The sequence below is a fragment of the Salvelinus namaycush genome, chromosome 28, assembly GCF_016432855.1.
Source record: "Salvelinus namaycush isolate Seneca chromosome 28, SaNama_1.0, whole genome shotgun sequence".
NCBI classification, from domain to species: domain Eukaryota; kingdom Metazoa; phylum Chordata; class Actinopteri; order Salmoniformes; family Salmonidae; genus Salvelinus; species Salvelinus namaycush.
In genome coordinates, this window is record NC_052334.1 from 8,729,933 (window position 1) to 8,754,668 (window position 24,736).

Genomic DNA, 24,736 nt, shown 5'->3' on the forward strand with positions numbered 1-24,736 from the left:
TGTCTACCTTCTTCTGTTATGGCCTGTTCTGTTCTCCTGGTGTCTCTCTCCATCATATCCTATTCTTCTGTTGCTGGCTCTGTGTCTTGTCTGGTGTGTATCTTTAGTTTTGCAATCCAAAACGGTTAAAGGGATACCGGGGTAGCTTAAGTTGTTTTGGGCCTGTATCATTGTCACCTAAGTCATCCTCTTCCCTACCATTTGCCCCTGGCTGCTGCTGTTCTCAGTGCTCCACTGACCTGCTGTCCTCCTCCTCATCAGAAAGGTAGCAAGATAGTGGTGCAACATATAATTAGTTAGTTTTAAAGGGCAACTGCTCTTCCTGATTTGGCCCTGTTTTAGATTTGGTTCATTAAGAAATGCTGGCATCCATGACTGAATACAAATGTGATTTGGTTTCAGGGTGTGGTTTGATGTGGCTGTCTCGTGTGTATTCACAGGTGGGAAGAGTTAGACAAATTATTGAGTCAATTAGCTTTAGCCGGCTGGTGTGCGACCTCACTTTGGAGAGCCTGGCTAGTTAGTGGCCGCCAATAAATTACACAATGTAAATAAGTCAATATTTTCATGTTGCACACATTTTAGTCTTCTCATTAAATTATTTCAATATTTATATATGCATTTCTACAATTTATAGTTGGTTTGAGGTTTTTAAGTCATAAAAGTTTGGAGCTATTGGAATTTTACATATTTTCCCATGTACATTGTGTAATTTACTGATGGTCCCTAACTAGCCCCATAGGGATATGCAAAGGCAACCCAAATTTACCACAGGCATTATGATCAGTGCTGCCAGCTGTGGGTAGGATTGAAACAAACCCAACCTTAATTTGTGATGCAGTCACAACCACACATATCACAAAACTCAGTTTACAAATTGTTATATAGCCTATATGGAAAAAACAGACATGAGCCAAGCATTTTACCTGTAGAATGGAATAGGTTATAAGACGTCTGTGATTCCTTTCATTTTGTCGGTTCTACCACCTCACATTGTTAATTTTAACAGGTTTAAATATAATGTAGTAAAGTTCTGCTTTAGTCCACTGGGGGGAACTGTGTCACTGTAAGAAAATATGCGCTTCAGTCACAGAACGTTCTCATCTCTTCAGTCTCAGCTAGCTAGCCAGCTAGTAGCTACCGAAGTGGCTAGCCAGCCAAGCTAGCTACAGAAACTTGCTGGAAATAAACACTTTTGCTAATATCATGACACAAGTCAACATCCTTAGCTTTCCCATTCACTAAATATACTGTTAAATAACTCTGACTGACACCCAATAGCTTAAGGATGCTGAACGCTAACGCTATCTTATTAGTATTAGCCAACCCTTATGCTGAGGGAGAGTAGCCAGTTAGCTACCACCAACCCTTATGCTGAGGGAGAGTAGCCAGTTAGCTACCACCAACCCTTATGCTGAGGGAGAGTAGCCAGTTAGCTACCACCAACCCTTATGCTGAGGGAAAGTAGCCAGTTAGCTACCACCAACCCTTATGCTGAGGGAGAGTAGCCAGTTAGCTACCACCAACCCTTATGCTGAGGGAGAGTAGCCAGTTAGCTACCACCAACCCTTATGCTGAGGGAGAGTAGCCAGTTAGCTACCACCAACCCTTATGCTGAGGGAGAGTAGCCAGTTAGCTACCACCAACCCTTATGCTGAGGGAGAGTAGCCAGTTAGCTACCACCAACCCTTATGCTGAGGGAGAGTAGCCAGTTAGCTACCACCAACCCTTATGCTGAGGGAGAGTAGCCAGTTAGCTACCACCAACCCTTATGCTGAGGGAGAGTAGCCAGTTAGCTACCACCAACCCTTATGCTGAGGGAGAGTAGCCAGTTAGCTACCACCAACCCTTATGCTGAGGGAGAGTAGCCAGTTAGCTACCACCAACCCTACTGTACACACATCTGTGGATAACGCTGCTGCTGCTGCTGCTGCTGCTGCACTTTGACTTTCTGGCTGTTCTGCCCTGTTCACCTCATTCACTGCTGTCTCGACCTGTGACCTGCTCGACCTGTGACCTGCTGGCTTTTTATTGCCTCTCTTTTGGAAGATATTCTGAATACCCACATTTGCTCTGTACTCTGACTGAGTGACAGGCCTTTTGCTGACTGATGACATTGACATCAAACCAGTGCTGTAGGGGTGGGGGAGGGGTCAAGGGACATGAGCGGTTCCCTGCATTCTGAAATCTTGACCAGTCCCAGCAGGCACCGCATCCTGCTGCTGCCTAGCGCACTATATTGTATTGTTTCATTTAGTCATAAAAATGTGTCAGTAAAATATATATATTTTAAATACTGCATAGTGCAAGTGATGTGTGGTTATGGAAACTCATATCAATCATATTGGTCCAAAGGTTCAGGGCTGTACCAGAAACATCTGGGGCTGAAGCCCTGGAAGCCCAGGCCTAATGACACCACTGGAGAAGAGAAGAGAAAAGGTCCTTGAGAACATTCATTTAATTTCAATGATAGCTCGGCACTTTCCAAGGGAGGAGAAGAAAGAGATTGAAATTGGGAAAGAGGCATATAGGGAAATGGATAAAAATACATTTTGAAAAAGCAAGTACGGTTTTTTGGGGGATGGCTCATTGAAACGGACTTATCCATTCAAAACTACGTCTACAATATGATCTATAAGATCTGGTAAGATTTACCTTGAAATGGTGACTTCATGTTTTACTTTATAACCTATTACAACTTACACTGGGTGGACAAAACATTAGGAATATGACATAGACTGACCAGGTGAATCCAGGTGAAAGCTATGATCCCTTGTTGATGCCACCTGTTAAATTCACTTCAATCAGTGTAGATGAAGGGGAGGAGGCAGGTTAAATAAGGATTTTTAAGCCTTGAGACAATTGAGACATGGATTGTGTATGTGTGTCATTCAGAGGGTGAATGGGAAAGACGAAAGATCTAAGTGCCTTTGAACAGGGTATGGTAGTAGGTGCCAGGTGCACCGGTTTGTGTCAAGAACTGCAACACTGCTGGGTTTTACACGCTCAAAAGTTTCCCATGTGTCCACCACTCAAAGGGAAAGGGGGATACCTAATCAGCTGTACAACTGAATGCCTTCTGCATTTAACCCAACCCCTTTGAACCAGAGAGGTGCGGGGGGCTGCCATAATCGACATCCATGTCTTTGGCACCTGGGGAACAGTGGGTTAACTGCCTTGTTCAGTGGCAGAATGACTCATTTTTACCTTGTCAGCTCAGGGATTCGATCCAGCAACCTTTCTGTTACCAGCCCAACGCTCTAACCACTAGGCTACCTGCCGGACATCCAGCCAACTTGACACAACTGTGGGTAGGACTGGAGTCAACATGGGCCAACATCCCTGAGGAACACTTTCCACACCTTGTCCATGCCACGACGAATGTTCCTCATGTTTTGTACACTCAGTGTACATGGAACTGAGTAGTAGTAATAGTAGTAGAATGTAAAATAATAAAAATAAAAATACATGTTTTCCCCTTCCCTCTGCTTTGTGATTTTACATTTAAGTCATTTAGCAGACGCTCTTATCCAGAGCGACTTACAAATTGAAAGTTCATACATATTCATCCTGGTCCCCCCGTGGGGAATGAACCCACAACCCTGGCGTTGCAAGCGCCATGCTCTACCAACTGAGCCACACGGGACCACAGTGATGGTGGTGTTCCTGCAGTAAACCTAACTCTGAACCATGGAGGGTAAACATGGTCTCATGAGGACTATTAATGTCACAGAAACCAATACTTTCTCTTCAATAAATTCACTTTCTCTTTCTTTCTTTCTTTCTTTCTTTCTTTCTTTCTTTCTTTCTTTCTTTCTTTCTTTCTTTCTTTCTTTCTTTCTTTCTTTCTTTCTTTCTTTCTTTCTTTCTTTCTTTCTTTCTTTCTTTCTTTCTTTCTTTCTTTCTTTCTTTCTTTCTTTCTTTCTTTCTTTCTTTCTTTCTTTCTTTCTTGATAATGTTGGTCCAAGCTGTAGTTGGTGAAATGAGGTGGGAAAGTGTGAGGGGAGGAGGGTTTTCTAGGGTGTCTCCTGGGTCTGTGTATAGTCAGGGTATCAATTGATCCCTGCTGTGAAAGGAGTGGCTACAATGTTTAATCTGAAGATGTCATCCCTATGGGGGTTTCCCCTCCCTCCCTCCCTCCCTCCCTCCCATTCTATTCCATTCCTGTAGGTGTCAGATCCAACCCAAATCCCCTGTGCTGTGCTGGTCGGATCATTATAGACTCAGATCTGGAGTCAGTGAAAGGAGGAATTAGCCTTGAACACAATCCCTGTGACCTCTGTGACCCCAGGACAAAGGTTCAGCTGTTGGAGGTTCAGCTCTGTAAACCCTCCATATGGCCTAGACAAAACTGCTACAATGAACCGCACAAAGGAAACATGGTGGGAGGGACGGACAGGGAGGGAGGGGGAGAGGTGTGTGTTTATCTCTGTCTGTCTGTCTGTCTGTCTGTCTGTCTGTCTGTCTGTCTGTCTGTCTGTCTGTCTGTCTGTCTGTCTGTCTGTCTGTCTGTCTGTCTGTCTGTCTGTCTGTCTCTGTCTGTCTGTATTTTGGTCTTAGGCAAAAGTCCTGGTATCCCACAATACATATTTCCCATGTGTGTTTCTGAATATAGAAATGAATGGTAAATAAAGTATTGTCATTTTGTTGTCCCTTTTTTGGTAAATAAGAAATGAATATGTTTCTTAACCCTTCTACATTAATGTGGATAATACCATGATAACGGATAATACTAGAATAGAATATAATATGTTTCTAAACACTTCTACATGAATGTGGATGCTACCATGATTACAGATAGTCCTGAATGAATCGTGAATAATTATGAGTGTGAAAGATAGAGGCATAAATATCATACCCTCCCAAAATGCTAACTTCCCCTGTTATTGTGATGGTGAGAGGTTAGCATGTCTTGGGGGTATGATATAAAATGCTAACTTCCCCTGTTATTGTGATGGTGAGAGGTTAGCATGTCTTGGGGGTATGATATAAAATGCTAACTTCCCCTGTTATTGTGATGGTGAGAGGTTAGCATGTCTTGGGGGTATGATATAAAATGCTAACTGCCCCTGTTATTGTGATGGTGAGAGGTTAGCATGTCTTGGGGGTATGATATAAAATGCTCTTCCCCTGTTATTGTGATGGTGAGAGGTTAGCATGTCTTGGGGGTATGATATAAAATGCTATCTTCCCCTGTTATTGTGATGGTGAGAGGTTAGCATGTCTTGGGGGTATGATATAAAATGCTAACCTCCCCTGTTATTGTGATGGTGAGAGGTTAGCTTGTCTTGGGGGTATGATATAAAATGCTAACTTCCCCTGTTATTGTGATGGTGAGAGATTTGCATGTCTTGGGGGTATGATGTTTGTGCGTCTCTAACTTTCTCACTCATCATTATTCACAATTCATTCAGGACTATCTGTAATCATGGTAGCATCCACATTCATGTAGAAGTGTTTAGAAACATATTCTATTCTTATTTACAACAAAAGTGACTCTAAAATGACATAATACATGATTTACCATTGATTTCTATTGCGCACAAAATAATCTGTATGATTTCAAATCCAAAGTTGAATACAGAGCCAATACAACAGAACAATGGTCACTGTCCCAATACTTTTGGAGCTCACTGTAGCTAATCAAATGGCTACTCTCTATTATCTATCCTGTTGCCTAGTCACTTTAATGCTACCTATATGTACATAGCTACCTCAATTATCTCCTACCCTTTCACATCTCCTCGGTACTGGTACTCCCTATATATAGCCATGTTATATTCTGCTTGTCATTGTTATTCGTTATTCACTCTATATGTATTATTCCTGTCTCAATTTCTCTGTATTTGTTTTAACTTTATCTCTGCGTTGTTGAAAAAGGACCCGTAAGTAAGCATTTCACTGTGGTTTACGAAGCATGCGACAAATATGTCATTGATTTGTTACCTTTCCCCAGGTCTCTCCTAAATCAGGCCTCCCGTTAGCCTCTGTGTCAGAGTGCACCCTATTGATACTTGGAATATGTTTACTTTCAAGCAAGGTCCTCTCCTCTCCTCTCCTCTCCTCTCCTCTCCTCTCCTCTCCTCTCCTCTCCCCCTCTTCCCTCTCTCCTTCCTGTCTCATTCCCCATCTTCCCTGTCCAATTAGCAGTCCTCCAGCTGTGTACCCATCAGGATCAGAGAGACTGGTTCTATATGACAAATCCATTTGGGGAGCGATTGAATCATTTCCAGGCTTTTTCTTCTTTCTGCCCCCTTTCTTCTACCCCTCTCCTCCCCTCCTCCACCCCCTCCCCTCCTCTTCTCCTCCCATCTCCCTCTCCTCCCCTCCCCTCCTCCACCCCCCTCTCCTCCCCTCCTCCACTCCTCCATCTCCCTCTCCTCCCCTCCTCCACTCCTCCATCTCCCTCTCCTCCCCTCCCCTCCTCCACCCCCTCTCTTCTCCTCCCCTCCTCCATCCCCCTCTCCTCCCCTCCTCTCCTCCCATCCTCCATCTCCCTCTCCTCCTCTCCCCCCCACCCCCTCTCCTCTCCTCCTCCCCTCCTCTCCTCCTCTCCTCCTTCCCTCCTCCATCCCCCTCTCCTCTCCTCCCCTCCTCCATCCCCCTCTCCTGCCCTCCTCCATCCCCCTCTCCTCCCCTCCTCCACCCCCCTCTCCTGCCCTCCTCCTCCAGCCCAACCCATGTCTTTCTGATCTTGATATACAATGAATGGAAATGAAAGTATCAGATGATTGTGAGGTTCTGTATGTGTGTATGGTTATGTTAATAGAGCCCTGTATATGAGGGTTCATGCTATATGTTGGTCAGGAATAGGATTGTAATGCTCCGTTTTGGCTATCATGATCATTCCATGTCTATATGCATCTTATTGACAAATATTTTTGATTTATATTTATTTGAGGGAAATGTTTTTTGGGGGGGGGCATATATATATTTGCAGAATGTTGCTTCACTTTTCTACCAGCAGGTGGCAGACTTGCATAGGAACTGATTGCCGCCAAGGTCTCCAGCTCTTATACCCTCTTTCTCACTTCCCCCTCCCCCTCACTACATCTCAGTCTCGATCTCTCTCTGTCTCCAGACTCTGTCATTCATTATTGTCTCATGTCTCCAGCCCCTGTTGTCTCTGGCTGTCTCCGTCTCCTGAACAGAGACGTCTGCCCTGATAACAATGTATGTGGCAGAATGAGCAGCATCCTGTCTGAGGAAAGTTTATGGCTCGTAGTGTCATTTGTATATGCATTTAGTTCAGTATCTTCAGGGTCTTGTCTGCATTATATAGGCCTCTGTTTGTATGTTTTGTTATGTAGCAGCAGCAGCCTAGATGGCCTTGTTCCCCCATGTAAAGTGAATGGCTGTGGGTCAGATACGGGGAGAAGAATCTATTGCTCAGATAGAGATGGAGTGCCTCTTATGGAGTGCCTCCTGTAATCTAAACTCACCAAGGCCAAGTCCTCTCCAAATCCATTCCCTGCATCCACAGCTTTCTGTCCATTTCTTTGTACGCACTTCTTTCCATGCCTCACTTTCTTTTCACTCACTCTCTCCCCTCCCTCTTTTCTGCCTGTCTCTCTTGATGACCTGTGGTTAAGAAAAGTAGCAGTGGTTAAAAGGTTTGGCAAGGTGCTCTGCATGGGTATCCATCTTAGCTGAACCTCTTTTCTCATGTTTGTTTGAGGGGTACACTTGACCCCCCCCCCCTCCCGTCTCTCGAAGGAGAGGAGAGAGAGAGGCCCCATTTATACCTGGTGCTAACATTCGTCCTTTGTCCTGATCTTGTCTACGTTCTGATTGTGACCAGATTTCCAGAAATGTGTCTACACATGATATCAAAATGTGTCTGTTATCTGTCCACTGTGTCTGCATTGTGACCAGATTTCCTGGTCCCTTCCTTTACACAAATTATTTCACAGCAATTCTTTCAAAATAATAATAATAGATTTATTGTAAGACACATATTGATGTAATCAGTCAATGACACCACCTGTCAATGATTTTAGAGGGAGGAATAATGACGATTTGAATGATTTCTCTGTCCGGATCTCCCTACAAATATACAGACACAATGGTGTCTGACTACCTCTGGAGGTGGGCAGGATGATCTGATCACAATGTGTGTTTTGATTGTGCCCACATTTTTAAACAGGTGTAGACAGTCAGAATGTGGACAAGATCAGGACACAAGTTATAACCAGGTATAAACGAGGCTAGAGAGAGACGCAGGCGGAGACGGATAGAGAGCTGCTCAAGGCTGTCACTGAGAGGCGAGTAGAGTACAGTAGAGTACAGTAGAGTACAGTAGAGTACAGTAGAGTTTGAGTAGAGTTTGAGTAGAGTAGAGGTGAGAACAGTAGAGTAGAGGTGAGTACAGTAGAGTACAGCAGAGTACAGTAGAGTCTGAGTAGAGTAGAGGTGAGTACAGTACAGTAGAGAAGAGTAGAGTACAGCAGAGTACAGTAGAGTAGAGTGCAGTAGAGTAGAGTAGAGTAGAGAAGATTACAGTAGAGAAGATTACAGTAGAGAAGAGTATAGTAGAGAAGAGTTTAGTAGAGTACAGTAGAGTAGAGTACAATAGAGAAGAGTAGAGTAGAGTACTCTACTGTGCTCTGCTCTACTCTTCTCTACTGTACTCTTCTCTACTGTAATCTTCTCTACTGTACTCTACTCTACTCTACTCTACTGTAATCTTCTCTACTCTACTCTACTCTACTCTACTGTACTCTACTCTACTCTACTGTACTCTGCTCTACTGTAGAGTACAGTAGAGTACAGTAGAGTACAGTAGAGTACAGTAGAGTACAGTAGAGTAGAGTAGAGTAGAGTAGAGTAGAGTAGAGAAGAGTACAGTAGAGTAGAGTACAGTAGAGTAGAGTACAGTAGAGTAGAGTACAGTAGAGTAGAGTACAGTAGAGTAGAGTACAGTAGAGTAGAGAAGAGTACACTACAGTACAGTACAGTAGAGTACAGTAGAGTAGAGAAGAGTACAGTACAGTAGAGTAGAGTACTGTAGAGTAGAGACGAGTACAGTACAGTAGAGTAGAGTAGAGAAGAGTACAGTAGAGTAGAGAAGATTACAGTAGAGAAGAGTATAGTAGAGTAGAGTAGAGTAGAGTACAGTAGAGAAGAGTATAGTAGAGTAGAGTAGAGTACAGTAGAGTAGAGAAGATTATAGTAGAGAAGATTACAGTAGAGTAGAGTAGAGTACAGTAGAGTTTGAGTAGAGTTTGAGTAGAGTAGAGGTGAGAACAGTAGAGTAGAGGTGAGTACAGTAGAGTACAGCAGAGTACAGTAGAGTCTGAGTAGAGTAGAGGTGAGTACAGTACAGTAGAGAAGAGTAGAGTACAGCAGAGTACAGTAGAGTAGAGTGCAGTAGAGTACAGTACAGTAGAGTAGAGAAGGGTACAGTAGAGAAGAGAAGGGTACAGTAGAGAAGAGTACAGTAGAGTAGAGTACAGTAGAGTACAGTAGAGTAGAGTAGAGTAGAGAAGATTACAGTAGAGTAGAGTAGAGTAGAGTACAGTAGAGTAGAGTACAGTAGAGTACAGTACAGTAGAGTACAGTACAGTACAGTAGAGTAGAGAAGAGTACAGTAGAGTAGAGTAGAGTAGAGTAGAGTACAGTAGAGTAGAGTAGAGAAGAGTACAGTAGAGAAGAGTACAGTAGAGTAGAGTACAGTAGAGTAGAGTACAGTAGAGTAGAGTACAGTAGAGTAGAGTACAGTAGAGTAGAGTACAGTAGAGTAGAGTACACTACAGTACAGTACAGTAGAGTACAGTAGAGTAGAGAAGAGTACAGTACAGTAGAGTAGAGTACTGTAGAGTAGAGACGAGTACAGTAGAGTAGAGTACAGTAGAGTAGAGAAGAGTACAGTAGAGAAGAGTATAGTAGAGTACAGTAGAGTAGAGTACAATAGAGTAGAGTAGAGTACTCTACTGTACTCTACTCTACTGTACTCTACTCTACTGTACTCTACTCTACTGTACTCTACTCTACTGTACTCTACTCTACTCTACTCTACTGTACTCTACTATACTCTTCTCTACTGTAATCTTCTCTACTCTACTGTACTCTACTCTACTGTACTCAATCGTTGTCCCTGATTGAGAATCATACTTAGGCAGCCTGGGTTTCACGTGTGTTTTGTGGGTGTTTGTTTCCGTGTTTGTGTTTTTCACCACACGGTACTGTATTGGTTTTCTGCACTTCGTTTATTAGTTTTTTTGTATTTTCAGTGTTCAGTTTCGTTTTATTAAATCAACATGAGCACTAACCACTCCGCGTATTGGTCCGATCCTTCTCGCCTCTCCTCGTCCGAGGAGAAGGAATATGACTATCGTTACAGTCTCTTTCCCACAGAGCAAAAACTGGTTGCATCAACAAACCAAAACAAATGTGGTGATGTTGAATCACGTGTGGAAAACTGATTTATAAAAGTCATCAAGGGAATTCGGTCTTTTTTTCACCCAACTTTTCTTTGCCATGTTCACTGTTCAGTTTTCAGTTCAGTGATAAACATTGAAATATAAATAAAAACAGGTTACCACCAAAGTGTCTCTGCATTGACTGCACCAGACCAATTCTGAATTGTGATAAGGGAAAACGATATATAGAAAATACCTGTGCCTTTGAACAGATCCATGAAAGGGAGAACAGTAGGCCTAACCATGGTGACTATCAGAACTTTCACACTTCTATATCCTCCTTCCAACTTTCATTCTCTTGTCTTCATCAACTCCTGAGATAAAGATAACTGATTGTGATGTGTATGTTCAAAGCTTGGCTAGACTGAAGTGCTGGAGGGATGTGTATGGTCAAAGCTTGGCTAGACTGGAGTGCTAGAGGGATGTGTATGGTCAAAGCTTGGCTAGACTGAAGTGCTGGAGGGATGTGTATGGTCAAAGCTTGGCTAGACTGGAGTGCTAGAGGGATGTGTATGGTCAAAGCTTGGCTAGACTGGAGTGCTGGAGTGATGTGTATGGTCAAAGCTTGGCTGGACTGGAGTGGTGGAGGGATGTGTATGTTCAAAGCTCGGCTAGATTGGAGTGGTGGAGGGATGTGTATGTTCAAAGCTTGGCTAGACTGGGGTGCTGGAGGGATGTGTATGTTCAAAGCTTGGCTAGACTGGAGTGGTGGAGGGATGTGTATGTTCAAAGCTTGGCTAGACTGGAGTGGTGGAGGGATGTGTATGTTCAAAGCTTGGCTAGACTGGAGTGGTGGAGTGATGTGTGCTGGGGAGGAGAGAGATGGCGTAAGTTTGAAATGGCACCCTATTCCCTATATAGTGCACTACTTTTGACCAGCCCTGGTCTAAAGTAGTGCACTATAAATTGAATAGGGTATAATTTGGGACACAACCCTATGTGTTTAGTAAGAAAAAAAGACAATACAATTAAATGATTAACGCTCAGCGGGGCCACCCACAATTAAAACCATTCTAGAAATTAAACTGACATTATGTCACAGCGGAGAACTGATGATACCCGCCTCGGCGGAACGGCGTCTTTTTAAAAAGCAATTTTCATAATTCAAATAATAGAAATTACAGCATATTCATCTGTTTAAGCGGGTGAGGAGGGCTAAGAGCAGGAGAGGAGGCTACTAATGAAACACAATCATTAGCATCCAAACAGTGTAATTGGTGAGTTCTTTATACTGGGAGATAGGTGATAAAGCACAATCACCCTCCGTCAGTGTCTCACGCACGAATACACACACGCACACACACGCACGCACGCACGCACGCACGCACGCACGCACGCACGCACACACACACACGCACACACACACACACGCACACACACACACACACACGCACAATCATCTGATCCTGTATGCTATGTTTGTGTGTGTGTGAGTGTGTGTGTGTGTGTGCTACATGTGTGTGTGTTATCACTCAAAACAGCCCTGATTGCCTTGATTAGAGACCTTACCGTACCCTCTGATTTATACTGAACAGATACGCACGCATCTGTTGATCATAGATACTTTTTAAAATGGCAGAGTGGCGTGGATCAGAAAACCAGTCAGTATCTGGTGTGACCACCATTTGCTTTATACAGTGTGACAAATCCCCTTCACATAGAGTTGATCAGGCTGTTGATTGTGGACTGTAGAATGTTGTCCCACTCCTCTTCAATGGCTGTGCGAAGTTGCTGGATAATGGTGGGAACTGGAACACGCTGTCGTACACGTTGATTCAGAGCATCCCTAACCTGCTCGATAGGTGACATGTCTGGTGAGTAGGTGACATGTCTGGTGAGTAGGTGACATGTTCAGCTTCCAGGAATTGTGTACAGATGCATGTGACATGGGGCCGTGCATTATCATGCTGAAACATGAGGTGATGTTGGCAGATGAATGGCACGACAATGGGCCTCAGGATCTCATCACGGTATCTCTGTGCATTCAAATTGCCATTGATAAAAAGTGTTCGTTGTCCGTAGCATATGCCTGCCCATACCATGAACATGGACAACGGGAAATTCTTCAGATATTCAAGACATTTTGGGGAAATCGCATGCAGGGTGAGTCTTTGTTTGACAGTAATGTATGTGAGAAGGGAGTTCTGTGTGTGACCAGCCTGCTCTACTGGGAAGAGAGAGAGAGAAGGGGATAGGTGGAGGGAGAAGAATTTTCTAAGAGTGGGAGAGAGGAAGAGAGGTTGAAGAGGTTGGTTAGAGAGCAAGGGAGGAAAACATGGGGGTATAGAGAGTCTTGAGAAAGGCCCTCTTGCATGACGAGCCTTCCTCTTGCCCCCCCCCCCACGCCCTCTCTCTTTCTCTCATTTTGACATGTTTTTTCTCTCGCTACTCATCCTTCATGCACCCCCTCTCCCCCACCTAGCTCTCTCTCTACCCCAGGAGTTATGTGTGCTGTTTCTTCATCTTGGCCTGCATCTCTCCCCCTCGTCTTTCTCTCTTGATCTCCCCCTTTTCCCCCTTCCTCTTGGCTTGCCTCTCCTGTCTTTCTCCCATCCCTCTGTGTCACCTCAGGTCCAGTGTGACTAGAGAGCTTCTTAGGCCCTCCCAGAGGAGAGTCAAGAGCATAATACAAGAGGCCACCGCACCTCCCGCCACTCACAACCCCCCCCCAAAAAAGAGAGAGAGAAAATACACTGGAACCTTTTTCCTCCTCTCTCCTTCTCTCCTTCCCCTCATTAACACCCTCCTCTCTCCTTCTCTCCTTCCCCTCATTAACACCCTCCTCTCTCCTTCTCTCCTTCTCTCATTTCCTTCATTTACACCCTCCTCTTTCCTTCTCTCCGTCCCCTCATTAACACCCTCCTTTCTCCTTCTCTCATTCCCTTCATTTACACCCTCATCTTTCCTTCTCTCCTTCCCCTCATTAACACCCTCCTTTCTCTTTCTCTCGTTCCCCTCATTAACACCCTCCTTTCTCTTTCTCTCCGTCCCCTCATTAACACCCTCCTCTCTCCTTCTCTCATTCTCTCATTCCCTTCATTAACACCCTCATCTTTCCTTCTCTCCTTTCCCTCATTAACACCCTCCTCTCTCCTTCTCTCCTTCCCCTCATTAACACCCTCCTCTCTCCTTCTCTCATTTCCTTCATTTACACCCTCCTCTTTCCTTCTCTCCTTCCCCTCATTAACACCCTCCTCTCTCCTTTTCTCCTTCTCTCCTTCCCCTCATTAACACCCTCCTTTCTCCTTTTCTCCTTCTCCCACCCCCCTCATTAACACACCCCTCTCGCCGTCCCCTCATTAATACCCCCTCTCTCCTTCTCTCACCCCCTCATTTACACCCTCCTCTCTCCTCCTCTCCTCCTTTCCTCCTTTCCTTCTCTCCTATCCGCTCCTCTCCTCTCCCCTCTCCTCCTCTCTCTTCTCTCCCCCCTCTCTCCCCCTCTCCTCTCCCCTCTCCTCCTCTCCTCTCCTTTCCTCCTTTTGTCTCCTCTCCTCCTCATCTCCTCCTCCTCATATCCGCTGATGAGGGCAGTGCAAACAAAAGAACAAGGAAAGAAAAAAGACCTACCTCTTGCCATAGCTCTGTCCCTGGGTCTAGAGCATGTCATTATATAGCCCTGGTCTGTAAATATTGCTAAGGTTTTTCATCTCGATGGATTTATATGTTTTCAGGTTTCTGCCCATTTTCTCCCTCGCTCTTTCCTATTCCTTAGCCAATGGGAAAACTGTCCATGGTTGAATTATTTAAATTTTTTATAATCAATTATCTTTTACACACTTGATCTGATTCTGTGGCAGGCATTACGTCTCCTGCCTGATACATAGGGTCTGTGGCTGTCCTTGTCCCTGTGGCTGTCCTTGTCCCTGTGGCTGTCCTTGTCCCTGTGGCTGTCCTTGTTCCTGTGGCTGTCACTGTGGCTGTCACTGTGGCTGTCACTGTGGCTGTCCCGGTCTCTGTCCCTGTGGTTGTCCCGGTCTCTGTCCCTGTCCTTGTGGCTGTCCCAGTCTCTGTCCCTGTCCTTGCGGCTCTCCCGGTCTCTGTCCCTGTCCTTGTGGCTGTGGCTGTCCCGGTCTCTGTCCCTGTCCTTGTGAGTGTGGCTGTCCCGGTCTCTGTCCCTGTCCTTGTGGCTGTCCTGGTCTCTGTCCCTGTCCTTGTGGCTGTCCCGGTCTCTGTCCCTGTCCTTGTGGCTGTCCCGGTCTCTGTCCTTGTCCTTGTGGCTGTCCCGGTCTCTGTCCCTGTCCTTGTGGCTGTCCCGGTCTCTGTCCCTGTCCTTGTGGCTGTGGCTGTCCCAGTCTCTGTCCCTGTCCTTGTGGCTGTCCGGGTCTCTGTCCCTGTCCTTGTGGCTGTGGCTGTCCCAGTCTCTGTCCCTGTCCTTGTGGCTGTCCCGGTCTCTGTCACTGTCCTTGTGGCTGTGGCTGTCCCGGTCCCTGTCCTTGTGGCTGTCCCGGTCTCTGTCCCTGTCCTTGTGGCTGTGGCTGGCATTAAGTGTGTCTCCTTCGTGATACAGAGGGTCGTGTTCAGTGTACTGATGGCCACAGACCATTATAAATCTGGCTCACACACACACACACACACACACACACACACACACACACACACACACACACACACACACACACACACACACACATACACATATGAACACACACACATGAACACACACACACACACACACGAACACACAAACACACAAACACACGAACACACACACACACACACACACACACACGCTCGCACAGACACACACACGCTCGCACACACGCATGCACAAACGAACACACACACACAGCTTTGCAGCACAGAGGTATACTGGGGGCTCAGCTGTGTGGAGATTAGGACAGGGGGGGGGGGGGTGCTGTGTGGAGAATAACATGGACTATAGCTGTCTGCACTGTGGTTGAGGTTTAGGATGGGGGGGGGGGTGTGGAGAATAACATGGACTATAGCTGTCTGCACTGTGATTGAGGTTTAGGATGGGGGGGCTGTGTGGAGAATAACATGGACTATAGCTGTCTGCACTGTGATTGAGGTTTAGGATGGGGGAGCTGTGTGGAGAATAACATGGACTATAGCTGTCTGCACTGTGGTTGAGGTTTAGGATGGGGGGGTTCGGTGTGGAGAATAACATGGACTATAGCTGTCTGCACTGTGGTTGAGGTTTAGGATGGGGGGGCTGTGTGGAGAATAACATGGACTATAGCTGTCTGCACTGTGATTGAGGTTTAGGATGGGGGGGTTCGGTGTGGAGAATAACATGGACTATAGCTGTCTGCACTGTGGTCCAGAGCTTCAAGACATCTCGAAGGATAAGACAAGTGGAGACTGTGATTAAACCTGATTTTCACTTGTTGCTGTCTCCTACACCAAACACCACAAAGTCTCTTCAAAAGGCAAACATGAGAGAAGAAAGAAAGAGGTGGAAGAATGCGGTGGAAGAATGCGGTTGATTAGCGTTGGGTTTGATGTTCTGTTGAGAATCATGGTGGAATTGGAGGCCATTGTGTGTGATGGTAGAATGGTATGTTGAACAGAGAGCAGGGAAGAGGAAACATGCACACTGACATTTCTTAATCAAATACGGCAATCAGGAGACTAAACTGAACAATATGCCGTTCTATTACAATCCCTTTAATTCATAATCAAAAACTGGAAAAACGAAAGAGAAATGGAGTGAGAGAGAGGGGAGTGAGAGAGAGGGGAGTGAGAGAGAGGGGAGTGAGAGAGAGAGAGTAGTGAGAGACTGTGAGAGAGAGAGAGAGAGAGAGAGAGAGAGAGAGAGAGAGAGAGAGAGAGAGAGAGAGAGAGAGAGAGAGAGAGAGAGAGAGAGAGAGAGAGAGAGAGAGAGAGAGAGAGAGAGAGAGAGAGAGAGAGAGAGAGAGAGAGAGAGAGAGAGAGAGAGAGAGAGAGAGAGAGAGAGAGAGAGAGAGAGAGAGAGAGAGAGAGAGAGAGAGCCGTAAGCCTAAAAAAGCTGACTGTAGATGAAAGTCGGTGCGTGAAGTCGGGGGATGTTCATCTGCGACAGCCGGAAGTCGGACATTGTCGTGGTTTTCCAACATGCAAAGCTCAGACCAACATGGCAGTGTCAACTTCTACTGTTTATAGAAGTGTGTCCGTATAAATGTTGAAATGATCCCGTAGCTTTTTGTAAAGTTCATCCAGTCGACATACAGTATAGTCTGACATTTTCTATAACCATAATGCAACACACTTTGAAGGGCGGTGGTCAACAACTTGACAAAAGTGATCCGCTCGAATGCGACGAGAGAGAGAGAGAGTTACATCTCTTTATACTGGCCCAATGAGAATTAATCAGACGCCATTAGACCGTATTAACTCAGCACAGCAGGGGCTAGGATCAGATCGCTCTCTCTCCCTCTCTCTCAACAGAACAGTACGAACAGAACATTACAATCCTTTTAATTCATAATCAAAAACCGAAAAAGGAGAGAGATGGAGAGAGAGAGAACGATAGAGAGGAGAGTAAGAAAGAGAGGAGAGAGAGCAGGAGAGAGAGAAATTGCAGGGGGCAGAAATGCAGGTCATTACATCTCTTTATACTGGCACGATGAGAATTAATCAGAAGCCATTAGACTGTATTAACTCAGCACAGCAGGGGCTAGGATCAGATCGCTCTCTCTCCCTCTCTCTCATCAGAACAGTATGCCATTACATTCCAATCCCTTTAATTCATAATCAAATACTGGAAAAAGGAGAGAGAGAGAGAGAGAGAGAGAGAGAGAAATTGCAAGGGGAAAGAAATGCAGGTCATTACATCTCTTTATACTGGCTCAATGAGGATTAATCTCTCTCTATCGCACAATTTCAATGTAAGGGCTTTATTGGCATGGGTGAAGCAAGTGAAGAAGACAATAAACAAAAGTGAAATAAACAATAAAAAGGAACAGTAAACATGACACTATGTGCAAATAGTTAAAGTACAAAATAGAAAATAAATAAACATAAATATGGGTTGTATTTACAATGGTGTTTGTTCTTCACTGGTTGACCTTTTCTTGTGGCAACAGGTCACAAATCTTGCTGATGTGATGTCACACTGTGGTATTTCACCCAATAGATATAGGAGTTTATCAAAATTGTGTTTGCTTTCGATTTATTTGTGGGTCTGTGTAATCTGAGGGAAATATGTGTCTAATATGGTCAGACATTTGGCAGGAGGTTAGGAAGTGCAGTTCAGTTTCCACCTCATTTTGTGGGCAGTGTGCACATAGCCTGTCTTCTCTTGAGAGCCAGGTCTGCCTATGGCGGCCTTTCTCAATAGCAAGGCTATGCTCACCGAGTCTGTACATAGTCAAAGCTTTCCTTAAGTTTGTGTCAGTCACAGTGGTCAGGTATTCTGCCACTGTGTACTCTCTGTTTAGGGCCAAATAGCATTCTAGTTTGCTCTGTTTTTTTGTTAATTCTTTCCAATGTGTCAAGTAATTATCTTTTTGTTTTCTCATGATTTGGTTGGGTCTAATTGTGTTGCTGTCCTGGGGCTCTGTGGGGTCTGTTTGTGAACAGAGCCCCAGGACCAGCTTGCTTAGGGGACTCTTCTCCAGGTTCATCTCTCTGTAGGTGATGGCTTCCTTTTAGGTGGTTGTAGAATTTAATGGCTCTTCTCTGGATTTTGATCATTAGCGGGTATTGGCCTAATTCTGCTCTGCATGCATTATTTGGTGTTTTACGTTGTACACGGAGGATATTTTTGTAGAATTCTGCATGCAGAGTCTCAATTTGGTGTTTGTCCCATTTTGTGAATTCTTGGTTGGTGAGCGGACCCCAGACCTCAAAACCATAAAGGGCAATGAGTTCTATAACTGATTAAAGTACTTCTAGCCAGATCCTAATTGGTATGTCGAATTTTATGTTCCTTTTGATGGCATAAAATGCCCTTCTGGCCTTGTTTCTCAGATCGTTCACAGCTTTGTGGAAGTTACCTGTGGCACTGAGGTTAAGGCCAAGGTATGTATAGTTTTTTGTGTGCTCTATTGCAACGGTGTCTAGATGGAATTTGTGTTTGTGGTCCTGGCAACTGGACCTTTTTTGGAACACCATTATTTTGGTCTTACTGAGATATACTGTCAGGGCCCAGGTCTGGCAGAATCTGTGCAGAAGATCTAGGTGCCGCTGTAGGCCCTCCTTGGTTGGTGACAGAAGCACCAGATCATCAGCAAACAGTTGACATTTAACTTCAGATTCTAGTAGGATGAGGCTGGCTGCTGCAGACTTTTCTAGTGCCCTCGCCAATTTGTTGATATATTTGTTGAAGAGGGTGGGGCTTAAGCTGCATCCCTATCTCACCCCACGGCCTTGTGGGAAGAAATGTGTGTGTTTTTTGCCTATTTTAACTTCTTATGGCTGGGGGCAGTATTGAGTAACTTGGATGAATAAGATGCCCAGAGTAAACTGCCTGCTACTCAGCCCCAGAAGTTTAGATATGCATATTATCAGTAGATTTGGATGGAAAACACTCTGAAGTTTCTAAAACGGTTTGAATGATGTCTGTGAGTATAACAGAACTCATATGGCAGGCAAAAACCAGAGAAAAAATCCAACCAGGAAGCGGGAAAACTGAGGTTTGTAGGTTTGCCTATCCAATATGCAGTGTCTATGGGGTCCTATTGCACTTCCTAAGGCTTCCACTAGATGTCAACAGTCTTTAGAACCTTGTTTCAGGCTTCAACTGTGAAGGAGGGGGGAATGTGAGCTGTTTGAGTCAGGGGTCTGGCAGAGTGCCATGAGCTCGCTCAGGCGCGCCCCCATGAGATGTAGCTGCGTTCCTTTTCGTTTCTAAAGACAAAGGAATTCTCCGGTTGAAACATTATTGAAGATTTATGTTAAAAACATCCTAAAGATTAATTCGATACATCATTTGACATGTTTCTACGAATTGTAATGGAAGTTTTTGACTTTTCGTCTGGCCTGCGCGTCATGAATTTGGATTTTTGAACTAAACGTGCGAACAAAAAGGAGGTATTTGGACATAAATTATGGACTTTATCGAACAAAACAAACATTTATTGTGGAACTGGGATTCCCGGGAGTGTATTCTGATGAAGATCATCAAAGGTAAGTGAATATTTATAATGCTATTTCTGACTTCTGTTGACTCCACAACATGGCGGGTACCTGTATGGCTTGTTTTTGTGTCTGAGCGCCATACTCAGATTATTGCATGGTGTGCTTTTTCCGTAAAGTTTTTTTGAAATCTGACACAGTGGTTGCATTAAGGAGAAGTTTATCTAAAGTGCCATGTTTAATACTTGTATCTTTTATCAATGTTTATTATGAGTATTTCTGTAAATTGATGTGGCTCTCTGCAAAATCACCAGATGTTTTGGAGGCAAAACATTACTGAACATAACGCGCCAATGTAAACTCAGATTTTTTAATATAAATATGAACAAACATACAAGTATTGTGTAACATGAAGTCCTATGAGTGTCATCAAAGGTTAGTGATTCATTTTATCTCTATTTCTGCTTCTTGTGAAAAATGGCTGTTTTTCTGTGACTAGGTACTGACCTAACATAATCAGATGGTGTGCTTTCGCCGTAAAGCCTTTTTGAAATCGAACACTGTGGTGGGATTAACAACAAGTTTATCTTTAAAATGGTGTAAAATACTTGTATGTTTGAGGAATTTTAATTATGAGATTTCTGTTTGAATTTGGCGCCCTGCACTTTCACTGGCTGTTGTCAAGTTGATCCCGTTAACGGGATCTCAGCCGTAAGAAGTTTTAACGGGACACTTGTTGTTTGTGTACATGGATTTTATAATGTCGTATGTTTTTCCCCCAACAGCACTTTCCATCAATTTGTATAGCAGATCCTCATGCCAAATTGAGTCGAAGGCTTTTTTGAAATGAACAAAGCATGAGAAGACTTTGCCTTTGTTTTGGTTTGTTCGTTTGTCAATTAGGGTGTGAAGGGTGAATACGTGGTCTGTCGTACGATAACTTGGTAAAAAGACAATTTGACGTTTGCTCAGTACTTTGTTTTCACTGAGGAAATGTACGAGTCTGCTGTTAATGATAATGCAGAGGATTTTCCCAAGGTTGCTGTTGACGCATATCTCATGGTAGTTATTGGAGTCAAATTTGTCTTCACTTTTGTGGATTGGGGTGATCAGTCCTTGGTTCCAAATATTGGGGAAGATGCCAGAGCTAAGAATGGTCTTGAAGAGTTTCAGTATATCCTATTGGAATTTGTTGTCTGTATATTTGATCATTTCATTGAGGATACCATCAACACCACAGGCCTTTTTGGGTTGGAGGGTTTTTATTTTGTCCTGTAGTTCATTCAAGGTAATTGTAGAATCCAGTGTGTTCTGGTAGTCTTTAATAGTTGATTCTAAGATTTGTATTTGATCATGCATATCTTTTTTCTGTTTGTTTTTGTTATAGAGCCAAAAAGATTGGAGAAGTGGTTCACCCATACATCTCCATTTTGGATAGATAATTCTTTGTGTTGTTGTTTGTTTAGTGTTTTCCAGAAGTGGTTAGAGTCTATGGATTCTTAAGTTACATTGAGCTGATTTCTGACGTGCTGTTCCTTCTTTTTCCGTAATGTATTTCTGTATTGTTTTAGCGACTCACCATAGTGAAGGCGTAGACTCAGGTTTTCTGGGTCTCTATGTTCTTGGTTGAACGGGTTTCTCAATTTCTTTCTTAGGTTTTTGCATTCTTCATCAAACCATGTGTCATTGTTGTTCATTTTCTTCAGTCATCTGTTTGAAATGTTTAGATTTGATAGGGAAGCTGAGGTCAAATATACAGTTAAGATTTTCTACTGACAAGTTTACACCTTCACTATTACAGTGGAATGTTTTGTCCAGGAAGTTGTCTAAAAGGGATTGAATTTGTTGTTGCCTAATTGTTTTTTGGTAGGTTTCCACACTACATTCCTTCCATCTATAGCATTTCTTAATGTTACTCAGTTCCATTGGCTTGATGCCTCATGATTGAGTATTGCACCGTTCAAGTAGACTGTGATTTTGCCCTGGTCTGATAGGGGTGTCAGTGGGCTGACTGTGAACGCTCTGAGAGTCTCTGGTTTGAGGTCAGTGATAAAGTAGTCTACAGTACTATTTAAAAAAAAAGTTTTTTTGTATCTCTACTTGTACACTCATCTTCTGCACATCTATCACTCCAGTGTTAAATTGCTATATTGTAATTATTTCGCCACTATGGCCTATTTATTGCCTTACCTCCGTTATCCTACCTCTTTTGCACACACTGTATATAGACTTTTTCGACTGTATTATTGTTTGTTTATTCCATGTGTAACTCTGTGTTGTTGTTTGTGTTGCACTGCTTTGCTTTATCTTGGCCAGGTCAAAGTTGTAAATGAGAACTTGTTCTCAACTGGCCTACCTGGTTAAATAAAGGTGAAATAAATAAAAATTAATATATAATAAAAAAAACTAAAAAAACAAAAAAATTATAAAATATGTCGGAGGGAATGCTGTCACCTCCAAGCAGGTTGTCAGCGTGTGCGCTACTGGTGATGAAGTCAGGTGCAGGATAGCAGAGAGTTGTGATCAGGCCCACACTTTATTCGGCAGAAGCAAACAACAGACGGACACAACAGTGTCCAGAAAAGCACGACAAAGTCACAAATAAGCAAAAATATTTAACAATTAAACATACTCCGGGTTGAAACATAGTGCCCGGGGAAAAACCAGCTAGGTGTGTCAATACACAACACGTAACAAAACAATCCCACACAAAGACATGGGGGGAACAGAGGAATACAGTGGGGAGAACAAGTATTTGATACACTGACGATTTTGCAGGTTTTCCTACTTACAAAGCATGTAGAGGTCTGTAATTTTTATCATCGGTACACTTCAACTGTGAGAGACGGAATCTAAAACAAAAATCCAGAAAACCGCGGACCCAGCTTCCGGCAGGGCAGGCGGAGGGGCAAGTTTCGGGTTGAGAGCCAGACCCGGTGCGAACACCGGGGCCTCACTGCGGTGACGGCGCAGCGCGGCCTGCTGGAGGTGAACATGGGCGGCTTCCCATGTCTCCTCCACGCGCCGGAACCAGTCGTCCACCGCAGGAGCCTCGGTCTGACTCTGATGCCATGGCGCCAGAACCGGCGTGTACCCCAATACGCACTGAAAGGGGGAGAGGTTAGTGGAGGAGTGGCGGAGCGAGTTCTGCGCCATCTCAGCCCAGGTCACGAACGCTGCCCACTCCCCCGGCTGGTCCTGGCAATAAAACCGCAGAAACCTGCCCACATCTTGGTTCACTCTTTCCACCTGCCCATTACTCTCAACCTGAGGTGAGGCTGATCGAGACCCCCAGATGTTCCATGAACGCCCTCCAGACTCTCGAAGTGAACTGGGGACCTCGATCAGACACTATATCCTCAGGCACCCCGTAGTGCCGGAAGACGTGTGTAAACAAGGCCTCCGCAGTCTGTAGGGCCGTAGGGAGACCGGGCAGAGGGAGGAGACGACAGGACTTAGAGAAACGATCCACAACGACCAGGATCGTGGTGTTTCCCTGTGAGGGAGGAGAATCGGTTAGAAAATCCCCTGACAGGTGTGACCAAAGCTGTTGTGGAACGAGTAAGGGATGTAGCTTACCTCTGGGCAGGTGTCTAGGAGCCTTACACTGGGCGCACACCGAGCAGGAGGAAACATAAACCCTCACGTCCTTTGCCAAGGTAGGCCACCAGTACTTCCCACTCAGACAGCGCACCGTCCGGCCGATCCCCGGATGACCAGAGGAGGGTGACGTGTGGGCCCAATAGATCAACTGGTCATGGACAGCAGACGGAATGTACAGACGCCCGACGGGACACTAGAGGGGAGCGGACTCTGTACGTAACGCCTGCTAAATGTCCGCGTCCAACTCCCACATGACCGGTGCTACCAGGCAGGAGGTCGGGAGTATGGGAGTCTGATCCATGGGCTGCTCCTCTGTGTCATACAGCCGGGACAGTGCGTCTGCCTTAACATTTTGGGAACCTGGTCTGTAGGACAGGGTAAACACAAAATGGGTAAAAAACATGGCCCACCTTGCCTGACGAGGATTCAGTTTCCTCGCTGCCCGGATGTACTCCAAGTTGCGGTGGTCAGTCCAGATGAGGACAGGGTGTTTAGCCCCCTCAAGCCAATGTCTCCACGCCTTCAAAGCTTTAACCACAGCCAACAGCTCCCGGTCCCCCACATCATAGTTCCGCTCCGCCGGGCTGAGCTTCTTCGAGAAGAAGGCACAGGGACGGAGCTTCGGTGGCGTGCCAGAGCGCTAAGAGAGCACGGCTCCTATCCCAGCCTCGGACGCGTCCACCTCCACTATGAACGCCAAAGAGGGATCCGGATGGGCCAGCACGGGAGCCAAGGTAAACAGAGCCCTTAGGTGCCCAAAAGCCCTGTCCGCCTTAGCCGACCACTGCAAACATACAGGACCCAACTTCAGCAGTGAGGTAATTGGAGCAGCCACCTTGCCAAAACCCCAGATAAATCTAATTGGCAAACCATAGAAACCGCTGCACCTCCTTTACCGTGGTGGGAGTCGGCCAATTACGCACGGCTGAAATGCGGTCACACTCCATCTCCACCCCTGAGGTGGAAATGCGATACCCTAGGAAGGAGACGGCCTGCTGGAAGAACAGGCATTTCTCAGCCTTGACGTACAGGTCATGCTCCAACAGTCGTCCAAGTACCCTGCGCACCAAGGACACATGCTCGGCGCATGTAGCGGAGTATATCAGAATGTCATCGATATACACCACTACACCCTGCCCGTGCAGGTCCCTAAAAATCTCGTCTACAAATGATTGGAAACATTCATCAACCCGTACGGCATGACAAGGTACTCATAATTCCCTGAGGTGGTACTGAACGCCGTCTTCCACTCGTCTCCCTCCCGGATATGCACCAGGTTGTAAACGCTCCTGAGATCCAGTGAAGAAGCGCGCCCCGTGCATTGACTCAATCGCCGTGGCGATGAGAGGTAGCGGGTAACTGTAGCTCACCGTGATTTGATTGAGACCTTGATAGTCAATGCACGGGCGCAGACCTCCCTCCTTCTTCACGAAAAAGAAACCCGAGGAGGCAGATGAAATGGAGGGCCGAATGTACCCCTGACACAGGGATTCAGAGACATATGTCTCGATAGCCGCCATCTCCGCTTGCGACAGGGGATACACGTGACTCCTGGGAAGTGCAGCGTCTACCAGGAGATTTAACGCACAATCCCCCCGTCGATGGGGTGGTAATTGAGTCGCCAAATCGGCATATTCTGGGGGGGATGCGCACGGTAGAGACCTGGTCTGGACTTTCCACCATGGTAGCAC